The sequence below is a fragment of the Mesoplodon mirus genome, assembly GCF_964341445.2.
Source record: "Mesoplodon mirus genome assembly, chromosome: 13".
In the NCBI taxonomy this organism is placed as follows: domain Eukaryota; kingdom Metazoa; phylum Chordata; class Mammalia; order Artiodactyla; family Ziphiidae; genus Mesoplodon; species Mesoplodon mirus.
Window position 1 is genome coordinate 5,805,141 of NC_138989.1, and position 16,196 is coordinate 5,821,336.

At 52.0% G+C, this 16,196-nt stretch overlaps 1 protein-coding gene across 25 annotated transcripts in view; it reads left to right on the plus strand.

Annotated features, from left to right (window-relative positions):
• Positions 1-15,323: 15,323 nt before the first annotated feature.
• Positions 15,324-16,196, plus strand: part of NCOR2 (nuclear receptor corepressor 2) — a 224,761-nt gene continuing 223,888 nt past the window's right edge. For 10 of the 25 annotated variants that reach the window (XM_082641462.1, XM_082641487.1, XM_082641489.1 and 7 more), the window contains exon 1: positions 15,324-15,546. The gene's annotated coding sequence lies outside the window, so the exon portion shown is untranslated. The remainder of the gene's footprint in view (positions 15,547-16,196) is intronic. The other 15 variants (XM_082641470.1, XM_082641488.1, XM_082641463.1 and 12 more) reach the window with 4 other exon arrangements.

The window sequence follows — 16,196 nt, forward strand, 5'->3', positions numbered from 1 at the left end:
TGTGGGATCTTCCCGGACCGGGGCACGAACCCGTGTCCCCTGCATCGGCAGGCAGACTCTCAACCACTGCGCCACCAGGGAAGCCCAATCAAGAGTCTTTTGAATGCAAGGGAAATAAATCCAATTTAAATAGTCTTAAGCAGAAATGTCTAGAGGTATGGTATGGATTTTGGGTACAGCTGGATCCAGGTGCTTAAATGATATCATTGGGAATCTGTATCCTGCCATATGTTGGGTCTGCTTTCCTTTGTATTGGTTTTATTCTAAGGTTGGATTTCTTCAAGTGGAGGAAAGATGGTGCCAACAGCTGTTAGGTTACCTCTTATCATCTTGGCAACCTGAGCAGAAGGGGGGCACTTCTTGACTGAATGCTCCAGTTACTCGGCCAGTTATGATTGGCCCAGTTGTGTCTTATACCCATTCCTGAAACAATCACCACGACCTGCCCAAGTTGGGCCATATCTTTTATCCAAACCACATTAGAGATTATTTCATTTAGTAGTGAGAGAGGAAAGGTTCCCTAAAGGAAAACTGAGATGCCATTATTGGGAAGAGAAGGAATGGATGCTTGTCAAGCAAAAACACAGCCTAATCAAATTACGATTAATTATGCAAAGATTTTGCACGAAAGAGAGTCCTAAATGGCATCCCAAGGTCAAAATGAATCTGCCATTATCTCCCTGTGTTCCATGCCTCCATTAATACAGAAAACAAGAGTTAACTGATTGGTAGTACTCTGGCTATGAAAACTAGGTGGTGATTTTGTGGGATCTGTTTGTATGTGGGTCGTACAGCTGGACACATGTGAGGCCCTTCTGCCTACAAGTGAAGGCTGTGTAGAAGAGGCAGAGGTGGGGGTGCAAAAAGGCAGCTGCAGGCTGGGCAGGGAGGACCACGAGCAGAGAGATGGTGTCCAGGAAACACACAGTGTGAGCTACAGTCTCAGGCAGAAGCTGTCAACCTCTCCTCTTCCACACACCCTGGTCATGGTGGGTCTCCTGGGTGTGCCCCAGGCAGAGGTGGGACCCATGGCTTAATATCTTCCTGATTAAGACAGGGCAGAGGTTTAGATCTGGAATGTCAAGTAAATGTCATCCAAGTGCCAGCTGCAGTTGTTTGCTGCAACTCCCTTTGACATTGTATTCCGAAGAATTAAAGGCTTTGCCTGGAATCAATGGACAAGAGAGAGGATCGATTAGCAATGCCTGCCCTGGGAGTGGAATATGGAGGGATAGTAGGCATGCCTCATATTTGCTGAGACTGGGCTGGGCCTTCCCAAGGCTGTTCTAAAGAAAGAGGATGTCAAGAGGCCATCCCAGCAACTGAAGACAGATTTACTTCCATTGAATGCTAAATGAAATAATCTTTAAGCAAACAGCCCTCTCTACGCACCGTCTGTTCTCCTCAGCCTCTTTCCTTAGTGTGCATCATCAACAACAGGTGTTTGCTGTTCATGTGACTCCAACCACCAAAAATAGGCATGATAATAACGATGGTATAAGCTTCTCAGACTTCAGTCATTCCTGAAAACCTCCACATATTCATAAGCCAGTGTACCATTGGCTTTATTGTCTAGCTAATATTTTTCTTTTTATTAATAGTTTTTCTTTAATTAAAAAAATTTTTTTAAATTTATTTTTGGCTGCGTTGGGTCTTTGTTGCTGTGCGTGGGCTTTGTCTAGATGCGGCGAGCGGGGGCTGCTCTTCGTTGTGGTGCACGGGCTTCTCATTGTGGTGGCTTCTCTGGTTGTGGAGCACAGGCTCAAGGCACGTGGGCTTCAGTAGTTGTGGCTCGTGGGCTCTAGACTGCAGGCTCAGTAGTTGTGGCGCACGGACTTAGTTGCTCCGCAGCATGTGGGATCTTCCCGGACCAGGGCTCGAACCTGTGTCCCCTGCATTGGCAGGCGGATTCTTAACCACTGTGCCACCAGGGAAGCCCCTAATATTTTTCTTTAAAGTGCTTTACCTTCTAGAACTTTTTACTGAAGTATGTTAGACAGACAAAAAAAGTCACAGGTCTCAAATGTACAGCTTAAAGAATTTTCATCAAATGAGCACACTGGTGTAACCAGCACTCACTTCAAGAAAAACCACCTTCCCTAACTGTCACAGGACTCCCCTACCCAGACCTCTTCAGTCACTAACCCCCAAGGGTGACCACTATCCTGACTTTTAACCACAGATTAGTTTTGCCTCACTTGGAACTTCAAGTCAATAGAATCTTACAGTTTGGACTCCTTTGTGTCTGGTTTCATCCACGTTGTCATGTGTAACTATGGTGTAGCCTTCCATGGTGTAAATATATCACAATGTATTTATCCATTCTAGGTTGATGGGTATTGGGGGGGAGTTTTTATCCTGGGATGTAATGAATATACCCTGTGTAGACATCCTCCTGTGTGTGTTTTTATGAACACATGGACACATTTCTAAAGGGTATATACCTGGGATAGAAAGTGCTGGGGTCATAAGGTGTGTGTATGTTCAGACATAGTAGATAGAGTTTCCAAAGTACTTGAACCATTTGACACTCCCACCCGAGTGTATGAAAATTTGGCTAAACTTGTATTTATTTATTTATTTTTAATTAATGGTGGGACCTAAACTTATTTTTAAAGGCAATTCTATAGCTAGCATAAAAGAAAACTCAGTATCACTTGCCACAAATAAAAGGTAATAATAACTACTATAAAAACTAATAACTGGGGGCTTCCCTGGTGGCGCAGTGTTTGAGAGTCCGCCTGCCAATGCAGGGGACACGGGTTCGTGCCCCGGTCCGGGAAGATCCCACATGCCACGGAGCGGCTGGGCCCGTGCGCCACGGCCGCTGAGCCTGCAGCGGGAGAGGCCACAGCAGTGAGAGGCCCGCGCACGGCAAAAAAACAAAAACAAAACAAAAACCTAATAACTATTAAAATTGTTTATCTAAAATCTGTTAAAAATTTCATCACCTAAAATCACCACACGTGCCATCAAGCAGTACAGATGTCACACTTCTGGAAAGACTGGCGTAGGCAGTATTGCTGGTTTTTACCCAGCAGGAGGGACCTTGATTTTATGGGGCTTCTCCACCAGCTGTAAGACCTCAGGGGCAGCTGAGCCCCGCCCCCAGCTCCAGGCAAGACTCTGATTAGTGTGAGAGTGAGCCAATCCGCTTTGCCTGGGGTGGTTCAGGAATGGGCATGTGACCCAATTCTGGCCAATAAGATGTTTAAAACATTGCACAGGGCACAGTGATGCGTCTGCAGGCTGGACCTCAGGGCCCATCAAACCTGCGTTCAGATCCTACTTCTCTGCTTCTGCTCTTGGTAACCTGAGCCAAGTTGCTCTGTGTCTCTGGGCCTCACCTGTTACTGGCAGCTGATAAAGGTGAACTTGAGAGAGGTCCTGTGTGCCAGACACTTAGCCAGCACCCAGCTCTTAGTGAGTACCTCTCAAATTATTGTTGGTTCTGGGAAGAGGGCTCACATGAGTCCTTTCCCCACTGGCTTCTAGGATGGGGTCTTGAAGTACAGTCATTTGGGGCAGCTTTCCATTTTAATTTGGGGAGAAACTAGAAAAACATCTTCTAGAGTCAAGGCAATGGAATAAGAATTGATATTCTGAGCCCCACCCTGAGGAGTAGGTTGAAGGAAAAGTAATAGTAGCTGAGGTATGTTGAGAGCTAGGCTTTGCAGGCATTGACTCCTTTTATTCTCATAACAATCCTATGAATTAGGTCCCATTATTATACCCATTTTACCGATAAGAAAACTGAGGCCTAGAGAGTTATTCAGAGGGAGCATGGCGGAGCCAGGATATGAACTCAGGCGATTGGATGAGTGAGTAATTATCCCCTTCTTTCTTGCTGTGGGAGCCTGGTTTTATTTAAAGGCCCATGCCTCTTCATGTGACACAGTGCGACACATCCCCAGCTCTGGGGAGGAGCCAGATTGGTCTCAGGCAATTTATCTGATCACAGTTCCTTTTCCAGAGATTGGTTAAGCCATGGGCATGGCACCCAGTTCTAGCCAATGATACATGAGCAAAAGGCGGCAGCGGGCTTTGGGGAAAGGTTTCTTGTTCTCCAGGTACTCCTGGCTGTTGTGTCTGGATGTATTAGCTGGCAGCCATTCTGTGATCATAAGGGAATTTGAGAAGAGAACAAAGTTGAGGATGGGAAACAAAAAAGATGGAAAGAAACTGGGGGTCCATGACAGTGGCACTTAATAAACCAAACTCCGAACTACCTCCTCCTCCTGATTTCCTGCTCTGTGAAATAACAGATGATCTCATTGTTCAAGCTGCTGTGTGCTGGGCTTTGTTACTTGGATTGTAATGGATACAACTGAGTGACTGTCAGCTTCATGCAGATAGGAATGTTCTCCTGTCTTGGTTGCTGCTGTATCTCCAGTGCCTGGAACAAAATAAGTGTTCAGTGAATATTTGTTAAATAATTGGTGAAGCAGGGTGGCTGGAGCACCCAGATGCAGGTTCAAATGATAAACACAGCAAAGCCAGAATCCCGAAAGGGTGGTGACGGTCAGCTCTGCAGTCTGAGAGACCTGGTTCAAGGCCAGCGCTCTACTCTTGAGCCAGGTGACCTTGGGCTGATTCTCTCACCTTGGTTTTCTGGTGTATAAAATGGGTGTGATAGGCAGGATAATGACCTCCTCAAAGATGTCCACACCCTAATCCCCGGAACCTGTGAATATGTGACTTTACGTGACAAAGGGACTTTGCAGATGTGATTCCGTTAAGGATCTCAGAAAAGGGAGATTATCCTGGATTATCCAGGGGCCCAATGTAATCACAAGAGTCCCTATAAGAGGGAGGCAGGAGAGTCAGAGTCAGAGAAGCAGATGTGACGCTGAAGCAGGGGTCGGAGCGATGCAGGGCCACCAATTTCTAAAAGCTGGTAAAAGCAGGGAAATGGATTCTTCTCAAAGCCTCGAAAAGAACACAGCCTTGCAGACATCTTGATTTTAGCCCTATGAGACTCATTTCAGACTTCTGATTCCAGAACTGTAAAGTAATAGGTTTGTGTTGTTTTAAGCTACGATGTTTGTGATAATTTGTTATAGCAGCTACAGGAGATTTATAACAAGAAGCTGATAATTGTGTTTACCTCTAAGGGTTCTTACACGGATTCAGGAAGTTCAAGCATGAACTTGGCATGTTGTAAGAGCCCAGCCAGCCCTAGCTGTTATTAACCAGTCCCAGCACTAGTCATGCCTCTGCCAGGAAGTCATCCCTGATTCCTCCAGCCCACTCCCACCTCTCCCCTTCCTGGTAACCACTAATAAAATGAGTAAGGTTGACATTTATGTGGCCCCAACACTGTGCTAAAGACTTTACATCAGCATCTCATCTAATTTTCAGGCCCGGGACTTCCCTGGTGGCACAGTGGTTAAGAATCCACCTGCCAATGCAGGGGACACAGGTTCGATCCCTGGTGTGGGAAGATCCCACATGCCACGGAGCAACTAAGCCCGTGTGCCACAACTACTGAGCCTGCACTCTAGAGCCCACAAGCCACAACTACTGAGCCCAGGCACTGCAACTACTGAAGCCCCTGCGCTCTAGGACCCACATGCCACAGCTACTGAGCCCACGTGCTGCAGCTACTGAAGCCTATGCCCCTGGAGCCCGTGCTCTGCAACAAGAGAAGCCTGCAATGAGAAGCCTGAGAGCAGCAATGAAGACCCAATGCAGCCAAAAAAAAAAAAAATTTTCAGGCCCACTCGAAGAGGAAAGGGCTTATATGATACCCATTTCACAGAGGAGGAAACTGAGGCAAGGAGAAGTTAAGAATGATAATGAGATGGGATGAGAGGAGGCCTGATCCACCTGCATCAGACACCCTTCACCGGCTTGGCTTGGACTCCGATGACCTTGAGAACAAGATGGGCCTTGCACCCTCAGTGTAAGCCTTTCCATAAATAGCTTCAAAGGAATCACAGGGAACATAAACTGAAATTTTTCCTCCACGCAGCTGCCAAAGCAAACAGTTTTACAGGTACAAACGGGCTCCACTCCCTTCGCCTGGCCCAGACTTGTCTCCATGCCCAGCCCTGCAGGTCTCCCCCTGTGCTTGGATGCCGGGGGGATGGGTCATCTACATCCTGCCTTCTGAACCTCCCCGACATCTGTTTCCTCTTCCCCACTTCACTGCCCCTGACCTGACACATCATTTCTCACTGCGAGGCCTCCCACCTCGTGCTGCTCAAAAGGATAACTGTTCTGAAACGTGACCCAGACCTGACCACAGTCCTACTGAAAACCCTTCAGGGTCTCCCCAGTGCTGATAGGGGAAGTCTGGACTCCTTGTGTGGCGTACAAGGACATTCATATTTGCCAGGCTCATCTGTTCTACCTCAGGACCTTTGCACTTGCTGTACCCCCTGCCTAAAATGCCTTTTCCATGGATATCCTCATGGCTGGCTCTCTCCTTTCAAAGAGGCCTTCCCTGACCACCCTCTGTCACCCTCTGCTTTATTCTTCCTTCAATACTAGCTGATATTACAACATGCCATTGTGTATTGATTTGTTTATTTGTCTGATGCCTCTCACCAGAAGATGGTCCCTGTGAGATCAGGGAGTGTGTCTCAGGTCTCCAGGTGATAAGTACCAGGAGGAAAGTTAAGCAGGAAAGGAGGATTGAGAGCTTTGGGGAGGGGCTTGTTTTAGAAAGAGTAGGAAGACACCATTTCATCAAAGACACGTAGGAGGTGAGACAGCAAGTCATGGCCATCTGGGAAAAAACATTCCAGGTAGAGGGAACAGTTAGTGCAAAGGTCCTGAGGCAGCATTCTGGGTGTGTTTGAGGTGGCCAGTGTGTTGGAGCAGCGTCAGAGACGGGGAGGGTGGGGATGGTGAGGCTGGGGGAGTCAGGGTGGTCTCCCCCAGGCTCCTTCCCTCCCCTGCTGCTGTCCCTCTTGCTTTCTTGCCTGTTCAACATAGTCTAGTGAAACTGATTGTTCTGGCATGGCAGGTGCTATGACAATGATGAGTCATACCAACCAGATTCTGAGTAATGTTCTAATGCACAGGGGACCAAGGTGGGGACAGTGAGCCATATGTTTGGGCACGGGGACATCAATCCTGCACCCCCATTCGATCACTGGTATGAATGCCTCCTCTGAGCAGTGGAAATTACAGTCAAAGCAATGACCCAACTGGATCTTGTGGGATGGTGCAGGGAAGGCTCAGGAGTCAGATAGAGCTGGGGTTAAAGGTGAATTGCTTCCCATTGATGGCTTTGAGCTGGCGATTTACCTCTCTGAGCCTTAGTTTCGTCATCTGTGCCTTAATTTTCCCATCGGTATAGGGGGGATGGTAGCAGTTCCAATCTTACCAGGTTATGAGGCTCAGTGAAATACCATAAAGGATTTATGCTTATAAAAGACTATGTGTCAGACATTGCCTGATCTACACACATTGATTCATTTAATTTTCACAGTAATCCTATGAGGGATGGTCTGTTATTGTTCCCCATTTTACAGATTAGGAAACAGGCTCAGAGAGGCTGAGTAACTTGCCCAAGGTCACATAGCCGGGCAGTATGGTTCCAGGGTATGTGTGTCTAACCATTATGCTATGCAGCTCTTGTAGGTCAATAAACCCTGGGAAATGCTGAGCTAGCTCAGGGCTCATTATAGAAAGAGCTCTTGAAGAAAGATCTTTAAGATTTTGAAGTGCCCCAGCTCTTTGGAGTTCTGAAGGGTGTTCGGCTGTCTTTGCTCACTGAATTCCTGAAACCACCTGTTAAGGCTGGCCAGGCAGTGAGTCATTTTACAGATGAGGAAAACTGAGGCCCAGGGAAGTAAAATGGGTTGCCTCTCCTAACACTCCAGCCACTCTGGGCTTCTATCCATTCTTTGAACACACCGAGTCACTTCCCACGGTATGGCCTTTGCATACCTGCCTCCTTCTCAACCTCTGCATGCCACCTTAGATGTCACCTCCTTAGGGAAGCCTTTCCTCCCTGATTACCTAACCTCAAGCCTGTCCTTCTCCCTTCTTTCCTCCAGGTTTCTTGGTCCCTGAGTAGCTTCCTTTTGGCAATCACCACCATTTTTAACCTTATTCTTTCTTTCTTTGCTTGTTTTCTTTTCTTTTTTTTTTTAAAGTTTTTTTTGATGTGGACCATTTTTAAAGTCTTTATTGAATTTGTTTCAATATAGCTTCTGTTTTATGTTTTGGTTTTTTGGCCACGAGGCATGTGCGATCTTAGCTCTGCGACCAGGGATGGAACCTGCACCCCTGCATTGGAAGGTGAATTCTTAACCACTGGACTGCCAGGAAAGTCCCACTTGTTTGTTTTCTGAGTCCCTAATCTCACATGGAAGAGAATGGGCTCTGGTGGTTGAAGGATATTAAGGGTGTTAATGCCATTCAGGGTATTAAGTGGCCTCTGTACTTGAGGCAAAGCTTCCAGACAATGACACTCAGAGACACACTGCAGAGCTGGACTGCCAGGGGAGCTGCTGCCCTCGGGAAGCCACCCTCTGAATGAGGTGCTGCCCTCAGATGCCAGTTCCAGAACCTGCCCCACTACAGTGCACCTAATCCAATGGCTGGACTCTCTCTCTACCCCGTGGATAACTGTCCTGAATTCTAGAGCTACCTGTGGATTGCTGGAACCAGAATCCACACAGAACTCTCGCTGCAAGGGAGTCTGGAAAACATAAGTGTTGGCTTCTGCTGTCCAGGAAGGCACGCCAGGAGGAGGGAGAAATAGACACTGCCCTGGCAGAAAGCTAGCTCCATGTGAGTCCCGTTCACTGCTGGGTCATGGGGCCAGCCTAATACATGTTTGCTGAGTGACTTAATGAGGTGTCAGAGTTGGGAGTAGAACCCAGATCTGTCTGGTTCAAAACCATGAATCCTTTCCATTTCAACTTGCTCTTGCTTGCTAGATGGACCCTCCCTTGGGATTTTAGGGCTCTGCACACTTCGTACACGCAGTGCTGGGTCTTCAGTAATTCCCGAGGGCGCTGAGAGGCCTGGAGGGCCCTTCTGAGTCAGTTGAACCTGCCACATTGATATTTTTAAAATGAGAGTTATTATTGGTTCTGTTGGGTAAAAGCCAGAGGGGACCCAGGAAAGACACACATGCCCAGCTCCAAGACTTCCAGCCTCTCCGGCTGTGGACAGGCCTCTGAGTTCTGATCTTGACTTGACCAGGGGCCTGTGCTCTAGGCCCATATGCAGGGAGGTTCAAGGCAGAGCTGCTCTGAGAACCGCATGTGGTAACCCCTGCAATGTGGATTCTTACACTGCCTGGACGTCCACGCACAGCCGCCACCCTGGGAAGGCTGGGGCTTTTGCTGGTTTCCCAGGCCCAACCGGGAGGTCAGGCCACCCAGGGGCTAATTCCTAACATTCTCTGGGAGGCTGGAAAACAGCAAATGTGGTGCAAAGATGCCAGAAAGGAGACCTCCTTGAATCTCAAGAAAAAATCCAGAAGCGCATGCAGGGATGTCCAAAACCAGATGTCCAAGCTTAAAAAAAAATAAAAAAGAACTTTCAATATGCATCTTTAAACAGTCCACTCGGGATGTGGCCAAAGCAAATTGCCGTCCCCCCGCCCCACCCCGCATCCGAACCCCAACTCCCAGGCGCGCCCCCTCCACCCAGAGGCAACGCCTAGTATCAGTCTCTTGTGCGTCCTTTTACCATCCAAGCTCCCACAGCATCCCTCCATCCTCACTGTGCACTCATTCATTCTCCTCCTACTGGCCTCACTCTTGTTCCCTGAATACACCAGGCACATTCCCACCCCAGGGCCTTTGAACTGGCTGTGCCCTCTGCACATTGGGCTTTTGCCTAGATACTGCACGCATGGTTCCCTCCCTCACCTCTACTGTGTCTTTCTTTCCTGACTTACTTTTTCTCAGAGCAGATACCACCTCCTAATACAGCGTATGATACATTTGTTTCGTTTTCCTTATGCATCTCGACCTTCAGAATGTCAGCTCCAGGAGGGCAGGGACTTTGCCTATTTCAGTCACGGCAGAATTCCCTGAGCCTAGTTCACATGGTGACTACCACACAGCAGGTACTCCTGAATTAATAAATACCCTTCCGGAAGTAGCCATGCACAGACGAGCATGTAGCTGCACACTTATTCCCCTTTCTATTTTGTGCATGAGGTACCCCACTGCACGCCCAGGTCTGTACCTGCTTTTGTGCTAAACAATGTATCTTGGAGCTCTGCCCCCATCAGAATGCACAGCCTGTTCTGTGCTTGTCCACGGCTGCCGAATGTTTCATTGGAGGAACGCCCAGGCTCCACACAGCCTGCCCCGTTGACGTCTATTCTGGCAGCCCTGACCTCTGGCCACCACGAGCAGCCCTACGGGGACCATCTTCCTCCCTGGATGTCTCTCTTCGTATCCCACTGGCCCCTAAGAGCAAAGACTCAAGCAGATGGGCAGGGGAACAGAACACCCCAGAAGTGCAGCCCTGGGAGAAAATGAGTTGTTTATCTTCAGATATAATCAGGCCTATCAGACAGGGGCTTGATCTCGTTCCCTTTCCTTCTTTCTGAAATGAACACAGTGTCATAAATAAAGGCACAGACCTCAGAGGAAGCCGGGGGTGACACGGCAGTTTCTTGCAGTGAAGTGGGGGGTGGCTGGTGGCTCTGAATGACATTCTCAGTGATATTTTTGCAGGACTGTGAGATTGGAGGGGCACCCTGGACTCCCCTGTGCACGAAAGGACGGGGATTTGGGGAAATCCTGTCCTTTCCAAAATCCTCTGTGTCGTAAAATTTAAATATCCTTCAAACACCAGCATATTTTTCTTTCCCTTTAACGGACTTTTAGCACACAGGCATTGACATAACTTTGATTTTGAGTGTCGACTCCCCGCCGTATGCCCGTCCCTGAGGCTGGGCTTGATCTCCTTTGCTCTTCCCTCTCACAGCCCCTGGCATACAGTAGGTGCTTACTAAAATACATACTGAATGACCAAAGCTGGGATGCATTCATTGAAACCAGGCTTTCCCTCCTCCTGCCCATACTTCTGGAAAAGGGTTCCCTGTCCACTTAGAAGTTTCCACTTCCCGCCTGTCCCCGGCCCCTCCACTAGGGGTGGGAAGCATGGGTCACTGAGTAGAAAACCAGCCTGGGGAGCGAAGGCTTTGCAGGGTCACAAACAAGCTGGCCCCTGCAGACTGTGGCCCACCCAGGCGTTTGCTGTTTGGCTTGGCCATGCTTGTGTTTTAAACAGAGGGTGGCTCTGAGTGTCTGGGGACAGGCATGGGGTGTGCCAATTACTCACCTCTCCTCCACTCACAGACCTGCTGTTCCTGCCAAGCCCTGTGGGCTTTTGCGTTTGCCCTCCCCATTATATTATATTATATTAAATTAATTAATTAATTTATTTTGGCCGTGCTCTGTGCAGCATGGCTTGCGGGATCCCAGTTCCCTGCCTAGGGATCGAACCTGGGCCCCCTGCAGTGGAAGTGTGAAGTCCTAACCACTGGACCGCCAGGGAAGTCCCTGCCCTTCCCATTTTAAAGCACATCAAAAGTATGAAAAGTATATGTAAGATCTCCTGTGTCTACACTGTTCTGTTGTGCATGTGAGGCTTGCCCCTGTGATGCTCATCTGAGCATCTTTTGGCTTGTCGCTGATAGAGGTCCTGAGAGTGAGGGGCTTCCTTTGTGGGTGCTCCGACCAGCCAGCCTGGGAAGCTCTTGGGGCCACTGGGGTCAAGGAGGCTTAGGGCACCATGCCCTGCAGCCTGTGTTCTTACCCTTTAAATGCCTGGTTTCTCCAGGGTTGGCCAGGGGGGCTTTTTTCCAGCCACTGGAGTGGCTGGAAGTTTGATCTGACACCGTGGCTTTCCATATGGACTCAGTGACCCTGAATGGGCATCTCCTGGGTGTCAGGCCCTGGGCTGTGCTCGGGGAGCAACTCCCCCCCCCACTGCCTCCCTCTACCTAGAGGATGAGAGATGGAGGGAAGTAAAGGCTCGACTCTGAAATATCCCAGAGGAGTGAGTGCTAGAAAACAGGCCAGCCATCCCCCCTTGTTTCTGGATTCTCCAGGGCCAAGCCTGACCCCCAGCCAGCCCCCTTCTCCCCTGTGTTGTATTCATTTATTCATTTGTTCCCTCATTTTCAATACATTTAAAAAATATATTTATCTATTTATTTGGTTGTGCTGGGTCTTAGTTGCGGCAGGCGAACTCTTAGTTGTGGCATGCATGTGGGATCTAGATCGAACCCGGGCCCCCTGCATTGGGAGCACAGAGTCTTATCCACTGCGCCACAAGAGAAGTCCCTCAATACATTTTAATTGAGTGCCTACTATGTGCTGGGGATACAGCAGTGAGCCAGACAGATGAGGTGTCTGCTCTCATAGAGCTGACATTCTGATGACAAAAGACAATATATAAGCAACGTGCCCAAGATAATTTTAGATGGCAAAAGATGGTGAGGAAAAGGAATAAGGGGATGGGTTAGAGAGTGCCTTGGGGGTTTTAGATAGAGGTTCAGTGAGGGCGTTTCTAAGGAGGTGATATTGACCTGGGACTGGAAGTTAGAAGATTGCTGTCTCAGGCAGAGGGAACAGCAAGTGCAAAGGTCCTGAGGCAGGGATGAGCTTAATAGTTTGCCAGGTATTTAGGAGGAAAAGGTTGAATGATTGGAAGGGGGACAGTGGGATCTGAACCTTAGGCAGAATTTGGCTCCATTCAGGCCAGAACCCCTTGGATGCATACATTAGAAGCTCTTAGCTAACCCTCATTCCCGAGGGGTGTAGGGGCCCTCCAGAGAGGCTGTTTGTGGGCCAGAGTGTTCAGCAATTTTTCAAAGCTGCTGTTCCCATTAGTTACATGTGGATCCCTGGGGTTGCTGCTCAGAGCCCAGTAGCGAAAGATGCAGAACACAGAGTAGCACTCAGGGCATGGGATGCAATCTGTGGGGGGCTGGGTATAGGGGCTCAGCTGAGACCTCTTCCACCTCATCCTTCCAGAGTCAGGGTTCAGAGCACCCATCTGGAATTGCTAGCTGAGTGAGTCCAGCAAGTTAGCTTCTTAACCTCCCAGGGCCTCAGTTTCCCCATCTGTATCGTGGGACCCATCTCAGGAGCCCCCAAGCCCCCATCTGAGGGTTTCTGGAGGGAATTCATGAGCTCTGAGGACATGCACTTGTGTTGCTCCCTGCAGCCCATGAGGATGAGATTAATAACCAGAGAGACAGGAGTGGGCAAGAGGCCAGTCTTCTGCAGAAAAATGCCGCCCCTTCTCCTGGCCTGGGCGTTTCCATCTGTCACGGGGTTGGTCCAGAGGACACCGACGGTTGAGTCTCTACTTGGCTCTTCGAGGGGTTTCCATGTGACCCCTGGGACATTACAAAGCTGACAGTCCCCCTGCCTGCCTGACCCCCTCCTATGCCCCTAGACTCAGCCAGAGCCCCACGGCAACCCTTGGGAGGCAGAAGCTGGAAGAAGGAACCCCTGAATTTACCCCAAACCCTTCTCTTCAGTGCCAAATCCCAGAGCGGAATCTCATTGAAATGCAAATCCTGGGGAGTGTTCTCAGGTGACCAGGGGTTGAGGGTGAGGGCTCAGGAGCCTGCCTGGTGGGAGGGCTGAGGAGGGCTCCCCAGTTCCTGCCCTCCCTTCCCTCCCCCAGACCCCTCTGGAAGGCTAGTACTTCCTTCCTTAGGTCTGGCTTTTGACCTGTGGGTTCCCACGCTCTGGTCGGGCAGCTCTGGAGCTGGTGGGACGAGGACGGGAAGGGAGGGGCCGTTGACCTGAGACCCCCCCCCTTTCTGTTCCAAACTGCAAACTGCCCCTCCACAGACACTTCCCTTTTTCCAGATTTCCTCAGCCTCAGGTGCTCCCCCCGACCCTCCCCAGGAAAAAAGGACCCGAGAATCTTGAGGCCGAGAGGGACACATTGCTGCCAGGGCAGCTGGCAACCCCTGCAGGCCGGCTGGAGGCAGAGGCACGCCCAGCCCCTGGAAACCGCATGGCCGCCTCCCCACCGCAGCCATACCCCACTCCCCCTGGGGGTTCTCAGATGTTGGCAGATGGCAGAACTGAATCTGCTGAGACGTCGCTCCAAAAAAGGAAAGTTGAACTGAAAAAAAAAAAAATTTCAAACTCTCGTACATCTTAGGGGAAAGCAGAGGAGGAGGGAGGGTCCCGGTCTGGGGCTCCCAGTGCCCTCTGCTGTTTAAAAGATCTCCCCGGGTTTGAGAGGGCTGTCTGGGAGGGGCAGGAGGAGGGTAAATGAGGACACACCGTTGTCAGGGCAGCCAGTGGGGCTCCTGTTGGAGCGGTGAGCGCCTGCGTGTGCGCGGGCGAGTGTCCACATGTGTGCTCGTCTGTGACCCTGCCTACTCGTGCTGTGTGTGCCCGACCACAAGCTTGCAGCATCGTGTCTGTGCATTTGTGTCCCTGAAAGTCCCCAAATGGGAGTTCACGCAACGCACTGCGTCCCTACTGTGAAAGGGCAGAAATCCTCGCCCTCTAGAAACGGACATTCGTGTGTGTGTGTGTGTGTGTGTGTGTGTGTGTATGCCTGCGTGTGTGAACTCCTGTCTGTGTCCGGGGTTTATCTGTGGGTGACCTTATGTCTTATGAGTCTAAGTCCTAGGCTACGCTCACGTCTGCGGGGGTTTGTGAGTTTCCCCACGTGTTCACCTGGGTTAGATGTTCTCTCTGCTGAGGCCCAGTGTGTGAATGTCCACTGGGGAGAGTTCTGCGCCCTACTGTGTGCCAGAGCCCCAAGAGCGAGCTCCACCGTGGGTGTCGCTGCACAGCTGTGTGGGTCCCTTAAAGGCCCTGTGTGTGGCCCTCCCCATATGACCCCTCCCCATCCACTGGCCGCTCCTGAGTTATAATTTAATAGCTGAAACGCTATTCCAGAGAAGTATCTGCGGCTGGGGAGGAGGAAGGCGTACGGCCCGCAGGAGGAGGAGGGGGCGGGATGGGGAGGCGCTTTCCCCCTCCTTCCTCCTTCGCGGAGCTGCTAAAAAGAAACTCGGCGTCGCGCCCAAGTGTGTGTGTATCTGTGTGGCAGCCTGTGCACGCGCGAGTGGGTGAGCGCAGGCCCAGGGGTGGCGACGCGGGCCCTTTAAGGAGCCCGAGGGGGCCGGGCCGGGGCGCGTCTGTGCGGGCGGGGAGCCAGGAGCCGGGAGGCCGAGCCACCGCCTCCCGGGCTCCTGCCCCGCCCCCTCCTCCCCCTCCCGCCGCCGCCGCCACCGCCGCCACCGCCGCCGCCGCCGCCGCCGCCGCCGCCGCCGCCGCCGCCGCCGCCGCGGAGCGGAGCCGCGGGCAGGCCGGGCCGCACCGGAGCCCCGCGTCCGCCCGCGCCCCGCCCGAGCCGTGCGCCCGCGCCCTGCGCCCCGCGATGCGCGCCAAGTTGCGGACCAGGGACGCGGGGCTGGCGCCCTAGGAGGCGGCGGCGGGAGGATCGCGCCCCGGCTGGAGGCCGGGCCTGCTGCGCGCCCCCAGCCCGATCGGCACCGCCACTTGCCTGAGCGCCCGGGCAGCCCGAGCGCGCCCCGTGCTCGGGCGCCGCCGCCTCCACCTCCGTGAGGTGAGTTGGGGCCGGGGGTCCCCGCGAAGGGCCGGGGTGAGGCGCAGGGCGCGCTTCCGGGGGAATCGGGGAAGATCGGGCGGCGCACGCGGCGGAGTTGGCGGGGCCCCTGCACTCCCGAGTTGGCGCTCTCGGGGGTGGCCTGCTGGGGAGTGAGGCGCCTCGTAGACACTGCGGCCCGCGTGCGTGGAGGTGCCGGGGAACTTAGGGGAACTCCAGCTCCCCAGTGAGGGGGCGGGCAGGAGGGAAGTGGCGTGGGGGTGGGCGGGCGGGGGGCGCCCTGGAACTGCGTAGGGCAGCCCCCCACCGTGTGCCACGGCCCTGGGGGCATGGCCGCCATGCGCCTCCCTCCTCCCCAAGCGGCCTCGGACTTGGGGGGGTGACACTGCGCCTTATTTTCCAGCGGGCAGTGCGGCTTTGGAGAACCCCTGGAGATGGCACCCTCGGCTCCCCGGCCTGGCTGCTGCGGAAGGCGCCTGGGGGGTTCCCGCCACCGGGGGTGGTGGTGTTGGCGGTGGCGCTCCTGGGCGAGGGACCGGAGGGCTCTGGATGGGGGTCTCCGGGGAGAGGCACCCCTTGCTCCCCCCTCCCCCGTGGGCTGGTGTTCCTGGTGTCTGGGCCTGCCTCCCGCGGCTGGTGACGCCTCATTG